Source organism: Cavia porcellus, unplaced genomic scaffold (genome assembly GCF_034190915.1).
Source record: "Cavia porcellus strain 051 isolate PalLab524CR breed Dunkin Hartley unplaced genomic scaffold, mCavPor4.1 scaffold_29, whole genome shotgun sequence".
NCBI classification, from domain to species: domain Eukaryota; kingdom Metazoa; phylum Chordata; class Mammalia; order Rodentia; family Caviidae; genus Cavia; species Cavia porcellus.
This window is the reverse complement of record NW_026947512.1, coordinates 27710509-27730413: the sequence shown is the minus strand read 5'-3', so window position 1 is coordinate 27730413 and position 19905 is coordinate 27710509. Positions and strand designations below refer to the sequence as shown.

Below are 19905 nucleotides of genomic sequence, written 5' to 3'. Positions count from 1 at the left end.
CCCCTAGGAATTTACCTGTGACGCCATCTTCCTGCCCCTGAAAATTTACCTATGATGCCAAACCTAGGACCAATGGGCCCCCTGTGCATCCCTAATGCCCTCCTTAGGTTCCACCCAAAACCGAGGCTACTTATATACCCCCGTGCCACGTGTCCGCCAGAGAGATCACCGGACGCCAGCGGTGGGGGGGTGCCAGTCATCTCTCTCCATGTTCTCAGAATAAAGGCCGCTTTTTGTTTTATACTTCTCATCTTTTGGAAATATTTTTCATCTTTTGGAACTAATCCTATCATTTGGTGCCATGACTCGGATCAGCAGGCGATTGATTCCTGGGACACACCCAGTTGAGTCCCCAGCCGATTCACAAACCAGATAACATCCTGGATTAATTCTGAGCTTTTTCCTCTCCCGAGACATCCTTGTCGCCAGCTACCTACACTCACCATCAGCCAGATTGATTTCAGGTGAGCACTGTCCGGGGAACACTTGGCACTGGGCAGCTCTCCACATTCATATGGGTCTGTGCATTTTCACATCCTTAGGACAGCCCAGGACAGGGCAAACCTGTGTCCACAGTCTAAAATCTCTCACATTCTTTGGGTTCAGATAGCCCAAAGCAGAGATTTTTGGACCACCCACACTGAAAGGCCCTCACTTCCCTTAAAGCCTCGCGCTTTCATGGGCAAAACCGTTACTGACCACACGTGGGCTCCACTCATAAATCTCTCAGTGATGACTGGAATATACGAGTTTTTGGAACCTTAGCTGCCATGTGGTGCCACAAACGAGTGAGGGCTTGTTCTGGACCATGGCTTATTTCTTGCCTGAATCAGTCATGGGAAATGTATTTTCTAACTCCCAAAAGATGCCTTTACAATGCCTAATTTCCAATTTATGTACTCTAAAAATTAAAAGTACCATAAAAACTAAACAATTAACTTTTTACTGCCAGGAGGTCTGACCAAAATACCCGCAAGTGTTGACCCAAAGAAAAAACACTTGACCCCAGCATTCTCAGAAACTTATATGATTTCTGTCAGGCCAGTGACAAGTTATTAAAACTCCCTTATATTCAGGCCTTCCTTATTCTAAGAACATGCCCATCTCTCATTAAGTCTTGTGCTCCCGCTCAGATACTTTTAGCTAACTCTACTGCATCACAAACTTTTCTGTCCTGCCCTCCGGTGTTTTCCTGGCCACTGCCTGCCTACCCCCAAACTCGTTCCCTGCTGTTACCTCCTGCCAGACCACTCTCCCCTCCCCCTATGCCTGATTTTCTCAGCAGTCCTAGTCCCAATGCGTCGCAGTTACCTCCCGCTGTGCGATCATCTCACTCTCTGCCTTCCAGGACCCATAACTCTCCCAGCAACTCTAATCACTCTGTTAGCACTTCCTCAAAGTCTCTGACTTCTTGTTCTCCTGAGAATTCTCTATCCCCTACAGCATTCACACCACCCGCCCACCATACTAGGTCTCGGTCACTATGTCCTTTCAGCAGGCCATGTGATTGTTCCAGCTTGTGCCGGGAACGGTCACCATGTTACAACTCGCCACCACATGGCCGGGTGCTGCCATGTTCACATGGGCCTCACTGTCAACAGGCGCCCCCTGATGGCTCCTCTTGTGAACTGCAACAGCCGCCCTGTTGCAGTGCACATGACGCTTCATTGTGCTGCCGACAGCAATTTTCTCGCTGCAAAGCACACAGTGAGACACCATCGGCCTGTGTTTCCCAGGTTGACCGGCAGCAGCTCTGTAGCCTCTCTACAGATGATTGCTCACACATGTCTACTGGACGGATGGCTGCCCAATGGCCCTCTGCTCTGGAATCTTCTCCTCAGGCTCTGCTACCACTTCAGGAGCAAGCTGGCCCCAAGGGACTTGTTAACATACATGTGCCTTTTCCCCTTTCTTATCTATCTCAGATTATCCATAAATTAGGTATCTTCTCTGTTGACCCACAGAATTATGTCAGGCAATTTAAATTTATTACTAATATTTATGATTTACATTTTAAAGATCTTTATGTGATTCTAACTACCACTCTCAGCTCACAAGAGCGAAATCAGTGGGCTGGGGATTTAGCTCAGCGGCATAAGCACCTGCCTTGCAAGCAGGCAGTCGTGAGTTCGATCCCTGGTACTGATAAAAATGAAAAAGACAAGACAAAAAAAAAAAAAAAACAAGAGCGAAATCAGCTGTGGCAAGCAGCTCAAAAAAAAAGCTGATCACAGACATAAGGTAAACACCGCTGATAATGACCCTGGGCCTATAGCTGTGCCAGAGCAGGACAAACATATTAACTATAACAAACTTTTAAAACAGGTCCAGGAGGCTAATAAAAACCCAGCTGTGTTCCTAAATTGGCTTTCTAATCCTTGCGCCTTGAGAGCAGTTCCAGCTTCGAGTGATGCATGGAGCCGCCTCCCAGCCCCTCCCTCCCCCATGCGCCGTCATCCTCACTGCCCCCTTACACATCTCTGGGGGCAGTCCCAGCCCGCCCCAGGCACTACATCCTGATGCTTGCCCCACCCCCACCCTGGGCGTGCTCTGCTGGCATGCTGCAAAACAGCAACTGAGTGGCTCCGCTCAGGCATGCTATTTTGATAGTTTGGTTCCTCTCAAAAGATGCTATTTTTTTATTACAATTCTCAAACCATTTAATCTAGGTTATTGGCCACCTAATAATTTTACCAGCCTTGTTTAGCAGTCAAAGCCTTCACCATTCTCCTGTTTAACAACTAAGGTTATAAATTCCTTTTTGCTGGAAGCCACTAGCTCTGTTCCAAGACAAGGGTTTTGTTAAAAGTTTTAATATTGTCTAAATGTGTTCAGAATTGGACAATATTAGATCAGTTTTGGTAAAAGTATTCTTAAGATTGGTAAACCTTTACTGCTAAATGTTTCCATTAAAATGAGATTATACTCCAAAAGAGAGAGGGAAGGCTGAAGCCTTTTTTGGGCAGACTAAAGCCTTTTTTTGTTAATTCCATGCAACACCCTAAAAGCGATATGCCATCCAGATAAAGCCTGCTCTCTGATCTAAAATGCCAATATTAAATTCCTGCATATTTACTTAATTCTACTGTAGTCCAAATCCCAAATAAAAAGGCAAAACTTGTCCCTCAAACCTTAGAGAGATCTTAATATGGTTCTTCATATTTTTAACTTTTGACACTTGGAGTTCTGAGACAGGTAAACCTACACAAGTGAAGCTGCCTGTCCCCCCACCCATGGACCACACTCAAATACAGCAGAAGACATTGGGCAAGAGAGTGCCCCATCCTGGCATTCTTTGAGACCTTACTCCAGGGCTACCAGACTGTCCTAGCCACCAGAGAGTGGGTAAGCCATCCTAACTTCTAGCCCTCACAGGAAATATTGACACTGCCAGATTCATCGCCAACAAAAATTGCTGCTGAAAGACTGAGGGGGTTCAGGGCAACAACAGCCCCCTTTTATGGTGTCCATCTCAGAGTCCAAGTCAACTAAAGTCTCAGATAAGACAATTGTCTATATTTATGGACATAGAGGCCATATATACAGAGCTCTTCCTGAGTTTTCAGGCTGCTAGATTAAGTCCTCAATCTCTATGATGGGGTACTGATGGTCAACCTATGCCATTTACAAACAGGGCCTATTTCGTGCAGGTCCCAGTCCTAAATTTTAAAATGCTTTCACCCCTTGTGTTTATGCAGGCTCACTTAGACTCACTGAGGCCTCAGCAGCTTCCACCTGTTGTTGCTGGTGGACCTCTCCTAATGATATAAGACCACCCCTTTCCTTTCTTATTCATCAATTTCTCAGGTAACCCTAGTCAAGACTGACAGATACATTTTTGTCTTCTCACTTTGTTTATACTTTTTAAGGATACATAAAAGCCTTTCTCACAACCAGGGAAACTGCTGATATACTTGCTAAAGTTCTTTTTCAGCAAATCTTTCCAAGGACTACAACCAGGTTACAGCAACTCATGCCCAAATCAAAGTTGCTAGACTGGCATTCTGGTTTCACGCCACTCAAGCCCTAGATCTGACCATCCTTTTCCTACTCATCTCTGCCTTACCAAGGACTCACAGCCACAGTTAATAGGCTAAGTCATGTTTTGTTATCCACTTTGGTTCCTAATTCCTTACATTCTATTAATGATCATTTTTACAGCAGGACTCTTCAACAGTATTGCCTACAGACTCCAACGTCATGCATACCGGAGACAAGCCTTACCAACCTACCTTTTAACTTTTATGCTTTCAGATGGGGGAGTAAGCATCTCTCATAACTTCACTCCTCCTAATCCCACATTTAATTTTCAGAATTCTGCCTTACCATGGAAATGCTTCTACCTCAACATGATCCTGATAGAATGACATGTCTAAATCAAAGGCACCTTCCCTTCTACCTCACCTGTGTCCCTGTGTCCTTAAATATGACAGTGCCATGTCTCCTCATAACATCTTGTCTCTTTGTTTTTCCAGTCTAACATATGTACATTCACCAGTGAAGTTGTCCTGGCTAAAACACCTGGCACCAGCATCTACCTGGGCATCAACCTTCATCCCGTCAACTCCCCTAGGCTCCAGTACAGTACCCTCTGCCAGCAGGAAGTAGTTAAAGAGAGAAATCTTTGCCCCTTTTCATGTTAATAACCATAAGATGGGATATGAAAGGGCTTTGGCCCAGACAGGACACTGTAGCCAGGAAAGCCTCAACCAGAAGCAGGAAGCCCGTATCTCCCCCGCCCCTAGGAATTTACCTGTGACGCCATCTTCCTGCCCCTGGAAATTTACCTATGACGCCAAACCTAGGACCAATGGGCCCCCTGTGCATCCCTAATGCCCTCCTTAGGTTCCACCCCAAACTGAGGCTACTTACATACCCCCACACCACGTGTCCGCCGGAGAGATCGCCGGACGCCAGTGGTGGGGAGTGCCGGCCCTCTCTCTCCCTGTTCTCAAAACAAAGGCTGCTTTTTGTTTTATACCTGTCATCTTTTGGAAATATTTTTCATCTTTTGGAAATAATCCTATCAGAAACCACACCTTGTTTCATGGAGCATTACTGGACTGCAAGCCACACTTAACACCTCCCAAATAACAGTGTTTCTTAAGAATGGGCTAGTGACAGTCTCTGTGGGAGCCATTTTGAGTAACACAGGAGGATGATATTTGGAGTTGACCATCAAGCAGTGTGACTGTGGCTCCCCAAAGAACAGGAAGTTTTCTTCTATGGGGCACTGCAGCTTTCACCTCAGGCCAGCACTACTGGGAGATGAGCATGGCCCATTCCTCCAGCTGGATTCATAGGGTCTGTAAAGATCGGGGTATAAATGATGCTCCAACAACACGTCAATGTCTAATGTCTGCAGTTTAATGAAGCCTGATCATTGCAGGGTTTCACAATGCAGTCCACAGTGAATGTGTTGTTTACTAAGTTAAATTAAATTTATTTATTTACTTTAACTATGGAACGCTTTACAAATTTACATGTCATCCTCGTGCATGGGCCATGCTAATCTTCTCTGTGTCATTCCAATTTTAGTATATGTACTGCCAAAGTGAGCACCTTAGTTTAATTTTCACAAAATGTCATACAAACACCAAAAAAAATTCCCATCCATTGTCTTCCAATTGTACTTCTTACTCTGTTTGATGAAGACCTATATAATGAATATTTTGGGTTTTTGAACTGTAGACTGTGTGGCATCAACTTAAGTGTAGAAAAGCTTTGCTGGCAATACATGAATAAGTAAATATGGCTGCACTCAAAATAACTTTATAAAGAAAGATAAGCTTGAGCCATTCATAGAGAAATGGATGGACATCGAGGCCATAATGTTAAGTGAAATAAATTAGACAGAAAGCTTAAATATCACGTAGTTTCTCTTATATAAGTAACTCAGAGTAAAAATAAAAATAAAGTAAAAGACAGATAATAGGAAGTAAGGAAATAGATCATCCTCAAAAGGAGAAGGGAGGAAAGGTAGAGATAAGAGAACTGGAATTTATTACATACATGTACCACTGCCACACAAGGATCATAAGCAATGTGTATAAACATTATACACTGAAAACATGTCCAGAAACAGTAAGGAAGAAAATCAAGAGATTGGTGGAGAAGGAAGGGAAAGAGGATAATGAAGCTATGAAAATATGCAATGTACATGTATCAACATAGGAAATATGTGAACATTATTTACTACACAAACGTACTAAGATACTAAAGTTTAAAAATAACTTTATGTACAAAAACTGGTTATAAAGTCTATCTAATCTGTAAGCAGGCATGGTTTACTGGTCCTTAGTTAAAGCCACCAGTTAAATAGTGAGGTGAACCAATTGTTTGTAATAGTAAAGGCCAGCTGTGTACTTCTTCAGTTATGGCATCTACTCAACAATTCTTTGTAAGACAAAGATTTAACTATTCTTAAATCAGACTTATTGTTTCTTATAAAGTAATGCATCAACCTTCTTCCATGGAGATGGCTGCATTTTCACTATGATGGTAATAAAGGCAGCTCAGGCTTGGTTTCAGTTCTTCTTATGTTCAAATTGCTTTCATATGCAGGAATTTAATCTTAAAAATACTATGTGTATCGAAATCATACATGTTAATGAATCAATTTTAAATATAAAGTGAAACAAATTTATAGATTTATAGCAAATAAGCAATGGGGTGTTTACCCTCCTAATTCAATATTCTTTCCTCTGTGGCAATGATTCAGGAATTGTCTTCTTTAAAGCCTGATTACTTATAAAATATAAAGAGCATTAATAATTATGTTTGTGTCTCTGGTTACCATTTATTATAATGTTTATGTATTTTTTTAAATGATTGATGCATTTCTAGAGAGCAAGATTTTAAGAGTGTCTTTAATTTCAAGTAACAGTTAGAAACTTAATAAGTTTCTGTCAACTACAGGATTAGAATAGTAAGTGTGGCGTCCTTCCTAAATTTCAAAACAGGCTTAAATGATGATATTGTTTATTCCAACTTCATCTTCATCTTCTCATTCTTTTCACTTCGCTGACTTTAAATATATATAACTAACACAATTGAGTTGCCTTAATAGGTTTATATTTAACTTCCCTATAGGAAATTAGTTAAATCTGTATCAATGTAAATATGAGGGCATCTGATCATTTCTCTATAAGTAATATTTTATGTCATATAAAAGCAGGGAATATATGTTTCATATCATAGTGTTTTATAATATATTAAATAAACCTTACATACACTTGGGAGCTGAGTATAATGATCCTACAAAGTATAATCTCTTCAAAGGCACGTATCTTCTTGTATCTAGAATATATAACTTATCATAGGTTTACATCACAAAATATAAATATTTTTAATTAATTTTGAATGTAATTCTCTCATTTTCAAGAGCCCAGAAAAATATAAAAAATTTACCATAAGCATTTCGTCTTGTACATAGCCACGTACAAAATCAAAGAGATTATCAAAGATAAAATGCAACCAGTATCTTCATGAGCACAAACATTATAAAGAAAAAGAGAAAACTACATAAGGTTTATTGATGCCTATTTGTCAATAATTCTAGAAGGCTTAGCTCAGCAGCTCAAGCACTTGCCTGGTAAGCACAAGGTTGTGAGTTCAATCCCTGATACTAAAAAAAAGGAAAGAAAAATATCCTAGATGGCTGGCAGATATATAGATTACAAAAAGTGAGTGAAATGAAATCTATAGAAAATAGCCTTTTATATGGACTACATCCATGAAGAATATTGTATGTGCCGTGATGTGATATAGAGACTTGCATATTTCAAAGATTACATACATATATATGGAGCAGCCATGGAAGAGAATGGCTTTGATGTGCACAGTGGTTGATCTGGTTTTGAAAGACACGTACAGGACATGAAAGAACAAAGGAGTTAACAAAGAGTATATTGTGATCATATTACTTTTATATCAATTTTTTATCTTTGAGACTAAAACTAATATTCAGTAAAATCCTAAACTCTAAATGTGATTTTAAGACATCAAACATTTTGAATAATAAATCAGCCATATATTGTATGTTAAAGAAGAGCTCTGAAGCACAATCAATTTGCAAACTAGGCACATTTTTGTATAACTTTAAAGTTCATTCCAAATGAATTACCTAGTTACTTAAGAACTGTAAGAATAAGCACAAATGTACATTTTCTTCTTTATAGATACAGTTTGATACTTAAACTAGAATCTCAGAGAGAAATAAAATATTTACCTTTTCTTATGGTGCTACTGATGAAGTTATAAGGTTTATCATCTCACGCATAGTTTGGAAAAGCCAAAAATATTCAACTGTTAAGGGAATTTTGAGAAAAATAGATGTTATAAAGTCTCTAAATTTCAAGTAAAATAAGTTCTCTAAGTTACTGTGAAATTTAGATTGGTAGAATAAAAGAAATGCAAGGCCATGCATGTGTATGCATATGAATGGATGAGTATATGTTATCTGTGTCTGTGTGGATTTTATGCGTGTATGAAATTGAAACTAATGCAAAAAAGTTTATATCTCAGTATTACTGTTTTTTTGATGCCAGGATTGTTATTTATCTTCTTTAAGACAGCTTTTTTCTTTCTAAAATAGCATTCATAGTATATGATTTGAAATATAACTGTAAGTATTCATATTCATGTATATAAAGTCCCTAACAGTGCTGAACACATGAAAATTGCCATTAAATACTATTAATTATTTTCGATAGAGCAAATTACCAAGAGAAAAAAAAATTAAGTTACTCAATCCCTAAACCTCACATGACAATTATGTAATCATTGTGCACTGAATAAAATCAGTTTGTCATTGACTGATTTCAGAAATGAAAGACTACCAAGATGTAATTTAGAAAGCCACAGCATAGGTATCAGTGGTTTTCTGAATTTTCATATCCATGGGAAAGTTTTAAGTACTTAATTAATTTAATGTACAAGATATGCAATGTATAAACTACATGTGGTTAATATCTACTGTTTAGTTAATTATCCCCAATAATTTAGTATTTTTAAGGATAATTTTACAATCTGAATAGACTGGTTATGTGAGATGAATGCTATTTATTTTTTTTTCTTTTCTTTCTTTCTTTATTTATTTTTGGTTTGGCTTGCCCACATATACTGTATCCTAGCCATTATAAGTGACTTGCATTTCTGTAATCACTATACATTTTCTTACATTATAATCCTTTAATTTTGCTTTTCAATCTATCAAGAATACTTTACTATAGTTGTAAAAGGCACATGACTGGGGATTGTTTTAGGGATCTGTAAGTTTGCATAACATAAAGAAGCCACTATATGTCTGATATATAAACATGTGTGGAGGAATGCATACTATTCAAAAGAATGCATAACGCTTTACTTAGTTTTCAAGACTTTTCTCAAGATATATTCTGATTTTATGCTTGATAAATGTCACAACTGAACTTTTTTACAGCCATATACAGAATTATCAAGCATCACATATTTGAAAAATGGACCTACTATTCCATTTTTAGACCAGAAGTGGGAAGTAAAAATTCACTGCCTTTGAACCCTTGTGTTATTCTGTTTTGCTGATTACTACATTAGTAACACGTCTCAATTTGTTAGCATCAGCTTCCATTTTTTAAAAAAAATGTTAATCAGAATCTGTCACTATTGGTTTTAGGGTTTTCTAAAGTTATTTATATCATGTTTGCTTTCTTTTTTTTAAATTTTTATGCTTGTCTCACTCTTTCACTTTGACTTTTCTGTATTGTTTATGGAACAGATGGAAACGGTCTGAGAAGTTGGGGTTTTAGTGGATTATTGGGACATTCATTAGGGACTTAAGCCATTTAAGACACTTTATATTCATTAGTCTAATTTTTTTAAAACATACTTTCATCATTGCTTTTTTAAATTTGCAATTTTCTCATAAATAAATGTTTTCAAAAAAGAGCCACATAAAAATGGAAATAGTCTTTGACAACAAAAGAGAAAGAGTATAAATTAAAAATATCCTTTACTCCAAGAATGTGGAGAGAACTCCATTGACCTCGGGCTGCCTGGCTTTCTCTGCCTGAATGTGGGATATGGGATCTACACATAACATCTCACTGGGGGTGCACTTAAGGCAGGCAGTTTTGAGGCTCAAGGAGCTGATTGCAGTTTTCTTTGTGCACAAACAGGATGGGGAGTTGCAATTAAGGCTGAGGAAGAAGCAGGAAGTGGTAGGCAGTCCTGCTTTGGCCTTCTGCCATGATAGACCACCGCCATAACCATACAATAATTTTTTCTAGGGCAAGAACGTTCCATTCCCATCTTTTTATTGTTAAGAAAAGGGCAAAGTCTCTCTCTTACTACTTGCTGCTGAAATGGAGTGCCATATTGGGGTTCTGGAAGGTAGACAGGATGATGGTTGATGCCCATGTAGAAGCTGGTATCAGGTGTTTCAGCCAGAACAACTTTATCCTTGGTGAATGCCGGCAACTTGGACTGGTAAAACAGAGACAAGGTGCTATGAGGAGGCAGGCTACTATTATATTTAAGGACACAGGTGAGGCAAAAGGATGTGCCTTTGATTTAAATATGCCATTCCATCAGGACCATGGTGAGGTAGAATTTTTAAAAGTAAGTGTGGGGTTAGGAGAGTCAAGTTATGAGAAGTGATTATTTTTTTATCTGAGAGGGTAACAGTTAAAAGTGTGGGTAGGTAGGGCTTGTCTCTGGTCCAGGAGTTGAGCTAGAAAAAATAACAGGGGTGGGAGGGCCATGGCTGTGTCACTATAAGGAAGATAAGAGTTTAGGCTCACTAGGAACCTCATGTTTGATTAAATAGCTGAGGGTAGAGAGAACTAAGACAGTCGTCACATAGAACAACATGAAGACGATTTCATGCATGATGTGGAAGACTTTAGGAAAGACCGTCAAGAGTCTTGCCATAAAAAATAATTAATTAATAGAGTAGAAGGAATTAAGAACCAAATTGGATAGCAAAACATGATTTAGCCTGAGAGTTGCAGCTGTGAGGCCTTGGTGAAACAGAGGCAGTTGAGCAATGGAAGATGAGATGAACACTCAGGATGGTTAGACTCTGGCTTGGGAGGGCACTGCTTAGCTTGAGTGATGTGAAACCAGGATGGCAGTCCAGCAACTTTGACTCCCATTGGGGTTGCAAAGAAGACTAGGTAGGGGCTGTTCTACCTTGATTGTAGTACTGTTAAGTGATCTGAGAAATAAAGGCTGGACCATTATTTGACTAAATATTCTGAGTTAGAGCAAATCTTGGGATGATTTCCTGTAACAGGACTTTAGTAACTATATCAGTGGCCTCCCTGGTTGTGGGAAAAGCTTTTATCCATTCTGAAAAAGTACAAACAAAGGTGAGAAGATATTTGAGAGTTTTGTGGTGGGGCAAGTGTGTAAAGTATATCTGCCAGTTCTGACCAGGGATGTGTCTGCAAAATTGATGAGTAGAAAAGGAAGGGGGTGCTATATGTCCCTGAGGAGAGGTTCTAGCACAGAAATGACAGGTGTAAGTAATCTGAAGAATAATAGCCTTTAGAGAATGATGTGTAACTACTGGGGCTAAGAGTCTGTATAGAGCCTGTGATCCTATAGGGAAACAGTTATGTACATCAGTGATGATGTAAACCTAGATATATTACTTTTGTGAAAGCTATTTGGTCTTTTAGCAGGAAAGACCCTGAACCCACAACTGGCAAGAAAATTAAGGAGACTAGCTGAATGCTGTATGGCTAATGTATGGAATGGAGAACATAAGAGAAGGTCATCTATGTATTGAAGGAGTGTGCTAGGTTTGAGATCAAGTTCTCAAGGTAAGCAGCAAGAGCTTGGCTAAATAAGTCAGGACTGTCCCTGAATCCTTGGAGGAGCACTGTCCAAGTAAGTTATTGAGACCTGAGAGTGTCTGGATCACTCCATGTAAACACAAAGAAATCCTGACAATCAGGGTGTAGGGAGATGGTAAAAAAAGGCATCTTTAAGATCTACCATTGTAAAGTGACTGGTGGAGGGAGGGATATGAGAGAGCTATAACAGTTTGGCACCAGTGGATGGATTGGGGTAACAGCACCATTGATTACCTTAAGGTCCTGCACTAGGTGATAAGACCCATCAGGCTTGAATACTGGGAGAATGGGAGTATTATAGGGTGAATGGGTAGGTTTAAGAAAACCATTGTCTAAAAGGTGCTTAATTATTAGGTTTAAGTCCCTGTAAATGTTTGGGAGCAATGGGATATTGGGGAACACAAGGAAAAATTGAAGGATCCCTGAGATGAATTAAAATAATCATGTCATGGATAGGGCAGGTGGGATCAGAGGTATCCCAAACAGATCAGAGAAGAAGGCAGTCTGAAACCTGCATGTAATATGTCCTATCTGCAAAGGCTGCATAGGTTGGCCATGGACACCCACTATAAAGACTGAGGGCTAATATAGTGGCATAAAAACTCAGGAAGAACACTATATATGACCTCTATGTTCACAAGTATAGAGAATGTCTTACCTGAGACCTCCAGCAGGACTTGGGGCTCTGAGAAGGACACATTAGTGGAGGGCTGTGGACCCCAAACCTGATCAGTCTTCAGCAGCAAGTCCGAGTAGATCAGTCAGTGATGAATCCAGTGGTGATGAGATCTCCTATCAGGGCAAGGAGTTAGAGGATGGTTTACCCACCTTCTGGTGGCTAGGACAGTCACTCTTTCAAGGCCCTTGAGATTGCAATAGAGGCAAGGACCCAGAAGAATGTCGGGATTAGGGAAATCTCTTGCCCAATGTCCTTCTTTGTTGTATTTGAAACATGGTCTGGGAGAGGCTCAGGCAGCTCCACCTTGTGTCAGTTTAGCTGTATCAGAGCTCCACATGTCACTGCTAAAAGATCAGATTTTTATTTTTCCTTTTGATTTTTATCTCTGTTGTTGAAAACATGAAAAGCCATTAAAGGAGTCTCCCTGTGGAGTTTGAGGGTGAAGGTTAGCCTTTTGTCTTGGAATCTGGTCACAGTGGAAGATATCTGTCTCCTCCAGTCACAAGACATCTGGTTTTTATCTTGGGCAGGTGTACAGCTTTAAGTCTAAAGGAGACAAAGGCAAAGAATCAATTAAATATGCAAGAGTCAAATAATAGAATCAACAGAGTATTTATGATTATAAATTAGCAATGGCTTTCTATAAGGAAGATAAGGATAAGGTCTAGGCAATTTTACAAACTGACATGTCATTCATTTGTCATATGCACATTTAAGTTTTATAATTGTATAAGTACCTCTTATACTGTTAGAATGTATAATGCCATCTGATTTTTGGAGGATAGTCTGTTTTATTAATTTTACCTTTTTATTTAGGAGAGAGATAAGCTACAGTGTTGAGTTAATTATAGCCCTAATATGCATCATATAATATTTTTTTGGAAAAGTTCTGATAGATCTCAGCAAAAGGAATCCAAAAGGAATTTATAATTGTCTCTTAATTTTAGTTGTTGAACATCCAGAAGATTGATAACAGTACAGTGCAGTAGAAGCAGTAAGCTTAATATAGAACATTAAATGGAACTATTATTTTCTATTAACCATGGGTATTTTAACACTTGAGCACTGAAGAAATTTGTGACATTGTTTGGACTGCTCACTACTTAAGCATCTGTAAGTATAACATACACATTATATAAATTTTTGTTTAAAAATTATCATTTGACTGGTGACCTCATGTTGCTCTGACATGAATCTCCTGGCTGGAGCACAAGAAAAAGCAAGATGCCTGGATCTCAAAGAAAACACTTGTCATCATAAACAATCTCAGTGTTACATTTGAAGGCATGAATATACCATCAGATCAGCAACAATGAATTATCTTAGTCATATGAATTTTAGTTGAGGTGTCTCCCATCATAAGGCTATGGAGGTTATTGGGGCCTCCAATTAATGAACAAGAGCTGGTTAAAGTTACCACCTGGCCACTTTCCTGTTTATCAATTGGAGTCCTGTCCAATGTCTCCTCACCCCAAGGGATTTTGTTTAAACAATTTTAGCATCATTTTGATCAGCTGGCAACCTCGGTGGAAGCGTGCTTTTTAAATCTATAACCCAAATAACTCCTGAAAGAATGGCTAGGATCAAGAAAACCAACAACAACAAGTGCTGAAGAGGCTGTGGGGAAAAAGGAACTCTCCTACACTGTTGGTGGGAGTGTAGATTGGTACAGCCTTTGTGGAGGTCAGTCTGGAGATTTCTCAAAAAACTGGGATTGGAAGTCCCATTTGTTCCAGCTATTCCACTTCTAGGCATATTCCCAGAAGAACTGAAAGCATCATACCACAGTGATATATGCACACCTATCTTTATAGCAGCACAATGTGTAATCACCAGATCTTGGAAACAACCCAAGTGTCCATCAATTGAGGAATGGACAAAAAAGCTGTTGTATTTCTATACAATGGAGTACTACTCAGCTATGAAGAAGGATCACATTGAGATATTTATCAATAAATGGGCACAGCTTGAAACCATACTCATAAGTGAAATAAATCAAATTTGCATCTGTGAACACCGAATAGTTTCCCTAGTGTAGGAAATGACTCAAATATATAAAAGTATGTGGTAACCATGATTCCCCATTATGTGGCCTTGAAGCCTTATAAAGCTTTCACTCATTAATTGGAATGACTTTATTCTGGGCTGTTTGGTATTATGGCCTGTGATGCAATGAACAGCTATTTTGAAGAAAACAAGACATCATAATAGCTAGTGCTGATTTAATACCATCTTGTTTTAAAGCCCAACCAAACTATGGCTCTTCTGTCTCCATTGGATTTATCATGTTGTATTTTGCTGGATTTTATCATATGTGGTAGTATAAACAAAAATTGTTATAGGCAAAGAGAATATAGAAACCATTGTTCATTTTTCTGTTAGCTGGTTCTAAATACTCTACAATGCTTTCATCCACTTGAATAGTGTTACACTGTCTTGATATATTTGATGCTATAGCATATGAAGTTATATTCAAATATTTCAAGGAAAAAGACACTATGGTAACTTCTATTAAGTCGGGTTATTTGGTGGTGAAGCAATAGGTTGCTGAAACTGTCATGCTTGACCTGTATTGTTATGTTGTTATGCCCTCTTTTATCTCAACCTCTCCCTTATACATTAATAAATTATTTAATTTTTTATTTCTTTTTTAAAATAATGGGAAAAAAACTAACAGGATATATTATAGTAACATTTTTGATTTCCTATTAACTTGATTTGAAGTCCTGTAATACTCCTACTATCTTGTTTTGACTGATTAGACTCTGTATGATAGTATTAAGTGTCAGAGTATAGGCAACTACTTTGAAGGCAATAAGATTCACTTTGATGCCCATTCTGGTTTGACTATTATCCTCTTTTGAAGTTCTGTAAGGTTTACAATGTTTAGGTTTTATTAGACTTGTTCTCTACTGTTTTGTTCAACTTTATAATACCTAATGAAATAGACAATTCTTAAGAAAGCAAGAGGCATTATGGTAACCATTGTTGATAACCTTGTACTCTGTTTTTACATCATGTGCTATGTCTATCGTTGGTTTTGACTGACAGCTTTGTTTTATCATGTTTGATTTTATTCTCTTACAAAAAAAGTAATAAGATCTATGGGAGCAATAAAACCCAAAATATGTAAATTTTGTCGTAATAAAGAGAGGAAAAAAAATCTATAACCCAAATAAACCTTGATTAAATGATCTGAAAATGTAAAAGAGGAGGAAAAATTGTTGAGCTCAAATAAAAAGAAACAGCTGTTTACAGAACAGGCAAATGGACAAACATAGACACATGATCTGTACAGTATAAACAGACTGGACAAACAGACAACAGATATATAGATATATAGATTGACAATCATAAAATCAGAGTACACTCAAGTATATTTGGCCAATTTGAACTATAATAAATAGACTAGTGTTAATCTTTTTGTAGACCAATTAATAGAGATCTCTTGAAATAAGAGTACCAGGAAACTAATTTATGGCTAATCTGAGATAGCACAGAAAGGAAAAAAAGGAATGTAAATATTAGTTAATGTCATGGGAACAGGGCCAGCCTTTTCCCGAAGCAGGAGCAGAGACTGAGGCTGAGAAGGCTGTGACCACCAGGCGGCCAACTGTCTGATAGGCATGTGTGGGCAATTATGGGATGACTGGCTATAAAATGGCCACTCATCACCATGCAAAAAGGAAACACAGGATGTTGGCAGGTCACCAGGTGACCCACAGCAGCCAGAACACAGTGAGGTGGTGCAAGATGGCGACTGGTCACCATGTGACCCAGTCAGATAGCTGCTGCTGATCCCATTAGAGGCCACAAGGGGGCGGCCATTGACCCTGACACCCTTCGCAAGATGGCAGTTTCCTGCCATATGGCAGAGGGCGGCAAGATGGCAGCTGTCCTCCACGTGAGCTGCAGCTACATGGTTGCTGACAACCATGTGGCCTGCCAGAAGGCTGGAACGCACAAGACAAGCAGAGAAAATGGCAATGCAGTGGAAGGGGACAAAGAACCCTCAGACAGAACAGATGGCTCAGGTGGGAGGAATTGAGAAGTTGGAGACTGGCGAGAGATACTAGGGGAAGGCCGCTGTGAGTAAGAAATGGGGAGAGAATGGTGCAGGGGGCAAAAAAAACCCTCTGGCTGAGGGAGGGAGAGATCCTGGAGGCGCAGAGTGAGCCAGGAGCATTTGGGCCATCATAGAAGACAGAGGGAGAGAAAGATACATTCTTAAAGTGAAAAGGGCCTAAGGAAGAAGGGTTTCTGGCAACTTGCCACCATTGTGACAAAAGCATAAATTAAAGGTCAGCTTTTTGCTTTTTGTAGCCTTGTAAAGGCCAAGAGCACCAAGGTTATGGACCAGGCACCACAGAGATGTGTTTTTTGGGGGACAAGAAGTGGCCCCCATGACCAAATTATAAGTGAGCTAAGGGAACAACTTCGACTCAGGACATAAGAGCTCTAGCTCTCTCTCAAGGAACTGGAAGCTGTCCTGGATCACACTTAACAAAAGAAATCATCACTTATTTTGAAAATGTGACACAGAAAGTCCCAACACCCATTCTCCTCACTGGGGTCACAGAAGAGTGCAGGGTGGGTCCCAGAGGACAAAAATATCAGTTTTGCCTCAAGCCGTATGGTCTAAGGAGCATCAAAATTGGTATCCCTGTTCTGAGACAGCAGGATGGGTTTTGTGTCACAAGCTTGCTAAGGAATGGAAACAGAAACCCCAGATGGTAGCTCGCCTGCATGGAGTGAGAAAGGTCACTGTTGCATGCAGATTAGCAGTGACAAGTAAACAGTCTCAGAGGAAGAAAAAGGTGATTCTTAGGCAAGGGGACTCAAACTGGGATGGATTCCCAGGAGCCACTCAGTCTGCCATCCAACTCACCTTTCAAAAACAATAAAATTTAAACATCTGCAATCCATTTTTCATATATAAAATACTCCATTGGTTTTGTGTACTACTCACAAACATTTATTATGCCAGACAAAACAGTGAGGATTTAGATACAGCACCTTATAAGAAATTTGTTTTCCATAAATAAGCATTCATTGTTTAAAACACACCCTCTTACATTTGAATAATGTCTGTCTCCTACATATAACATTGTAATTGTGAATAACTGTTGCATAAAACATATAAAATCTTTAACAAATACACAGTATTATTATATTTGAAGTATTTTTACAAAAATATATGCTTTTCTTGTTAAATAAAATTAATCTTTTTTTGGAACTTTTTGTTATAGCTTAGAAAGTATTGCTAGGGAACCCCTTTTAATCTATCTTAACTTCTATTGTTTAACTGGGCATCCTTTGTCATATGTCGTGGTAGAAATTATATTCTCTCTGGTGTCATACCAACCATAGATTTGAATCTTATGTCATTTCCTTCAGAAGAGGTGATGTATATAAAACTGAAAGAATTAAAAATAAATGTTTTATTATTAGAAGATTAAATAAGATAAACATGGAATCTTATACATTGTGGATATTCAAAACATTGATTTCCTTTTGTTTCTATCTCTTTGAGAATAAGACGTAGAAAACACTGAGAAAAAAGAAATACAATTTATATTCACATTTATATTCTGTGTATGAGTTTGTCTTTGGATGATCATCAGATTCATAAGTGAAGAACTTTATGTCTTTAAATATTTATGTTATGAATATAGGATTTGTTTGGATTTCGTCTTAGTAGGACTGATTTTTAGGATGTCACAAGACTATGAATTATTTTGGGTTATTTAAAGACATTTGATAAAATCCACACATTTACCCAGTCAGATTCACAAAAACTATATCCATACATTTCTTTTAAGATCCTTTGATAAAGCAATTATGAACAGATTACTGACAGAAATGTTATCTCTCTTCTGATTAGAGAAAGAATAATTCTTCCCAGTTTGAGACAGATACACTTCTAAAATGAAATCTAATTCTTCTGTCTTTCATCAGATGTTAAAATATCATAGAATCAACAAGTAAAACATTTCCTTACCAAAGCCCAAATCAACTGATAGATATTATAATCAACTATATGTCAAAATAACAATGTTATTACACAGGAAAGCAAGATTGAAGCAAATGAGTAATTAAGACAAAGAACCAAAAATAAATTTCTGAATACCTCTTAGGATTAGATAGACTTTCTCATTGAAAAACTATCAGACCTGGCTAAACACTGGACATCTCTTAAAGACAAACAGTTTAATTGAAGTTAAACAGAAAACAAAAATTCTGCTTATAGGCTGGCCACAACCATGAAATTCCAAGAAACTGAGAAAGTTTTATTCCTTCAACCCACGTCACCAGTCAAATAAGCTAATTATTTTCTCTTAGGAAGAGAACAGAAGCCAGGGTATCACTTTAGAGCAAGCCAGTAGAATCAACGTCACTTGAAAATTATTATAAAGACAATTGCTCAGGTCCTCTCTCAAACTTTTGAATCATAAGCTTGAAATATAGGGCTCAATTATCTGTATTTTAAAAGCTGCATAGTTGATTTTGACAAATGTGAAAATCTGAGAATCACTGCATGTAGGAAGATTCCCATATTGTGTTTCTGTTTCTCTGTAACAAATCATCATACATTTAGCAAGTTTAATTAGTATCCACTCATTATTTCACAAAGGTGTAGGTCAGAGTCTGGCTAGGTGGGGTTCCTTAGTCTCTCAAAGATCCAAATCAAGGAAGGCACTGCGTGAACCTCCAATATCAAAATGCTAAGGAAGAATCTGGTTCAGAATTTTTCATTCACATTCTTTTTACTTCTGATTCCATCGCCTAGAGTCACTTTTCAGTTTGTTGACCTTGGACAAGGGGCACTCTCTCTTTATGGAAGCCATTCTCAGGTCCTTTCTACATGTTCTTCTCAACTTGAAAAGCCAAAATAGGATATTTTGTCTTAACAGCCTTTATCCTATTTCAACAGTCCTGACTAACTCCATCATTATAGGAAGTCTCTGAGCATTTTAGGATTCTGCCTAATGTATTTTCCCACCTTAATTCATAAAAGGTGGGAATTAAAATTCATAATTCTTAATAATGTGAACTAGGATGGGAGGTTGGTATTTTGGGAGTGCCTCCTTTGGTTAAGGACACCATTTTCCTTCAGTCCACTCAAAAAAGTGGTTTAAAAAACTGGAGAATTAGGGGCTGGGGATTTAGCTCAGCAGTATAAGTGCCTGCCTTGCAAGCAGGCAGTCATGAGTTCAATCCCTGGTACCAATAAGAAGGAAAAAGAAAAGAAAAAAAAAAAAAACGAAAATTAAGCTTGCATCCTTAACCTAAATGCATAATGTGTAGGCTTAATGTATGTCTATATGTATATGTGTGTTTTTAATGCATGATATATTTGTTTATTGTTTGCTTGTTTGTTTTGAG

At 38.3% G+C, this 19905-nt stretch overlaps 1 non-coding gene across 1 annotated transcript; it reads right to left on the bottom strand.

The window, feature by feature from the left end:
• Positions 1–5455: 5455 nt before the first annotated feature.
• LOC111758341 (U6 spliceosomal RNA) lies at positions 5456–5562 on the bottom strand. The gene has a single exon (XR_002792531.1). It is a non-coding gene; the product is annotated as a U6 spliceosomal RNA (small nuclear RNA).
• Positions 5563–19905: the final 14343 nt, after the last annotated feature.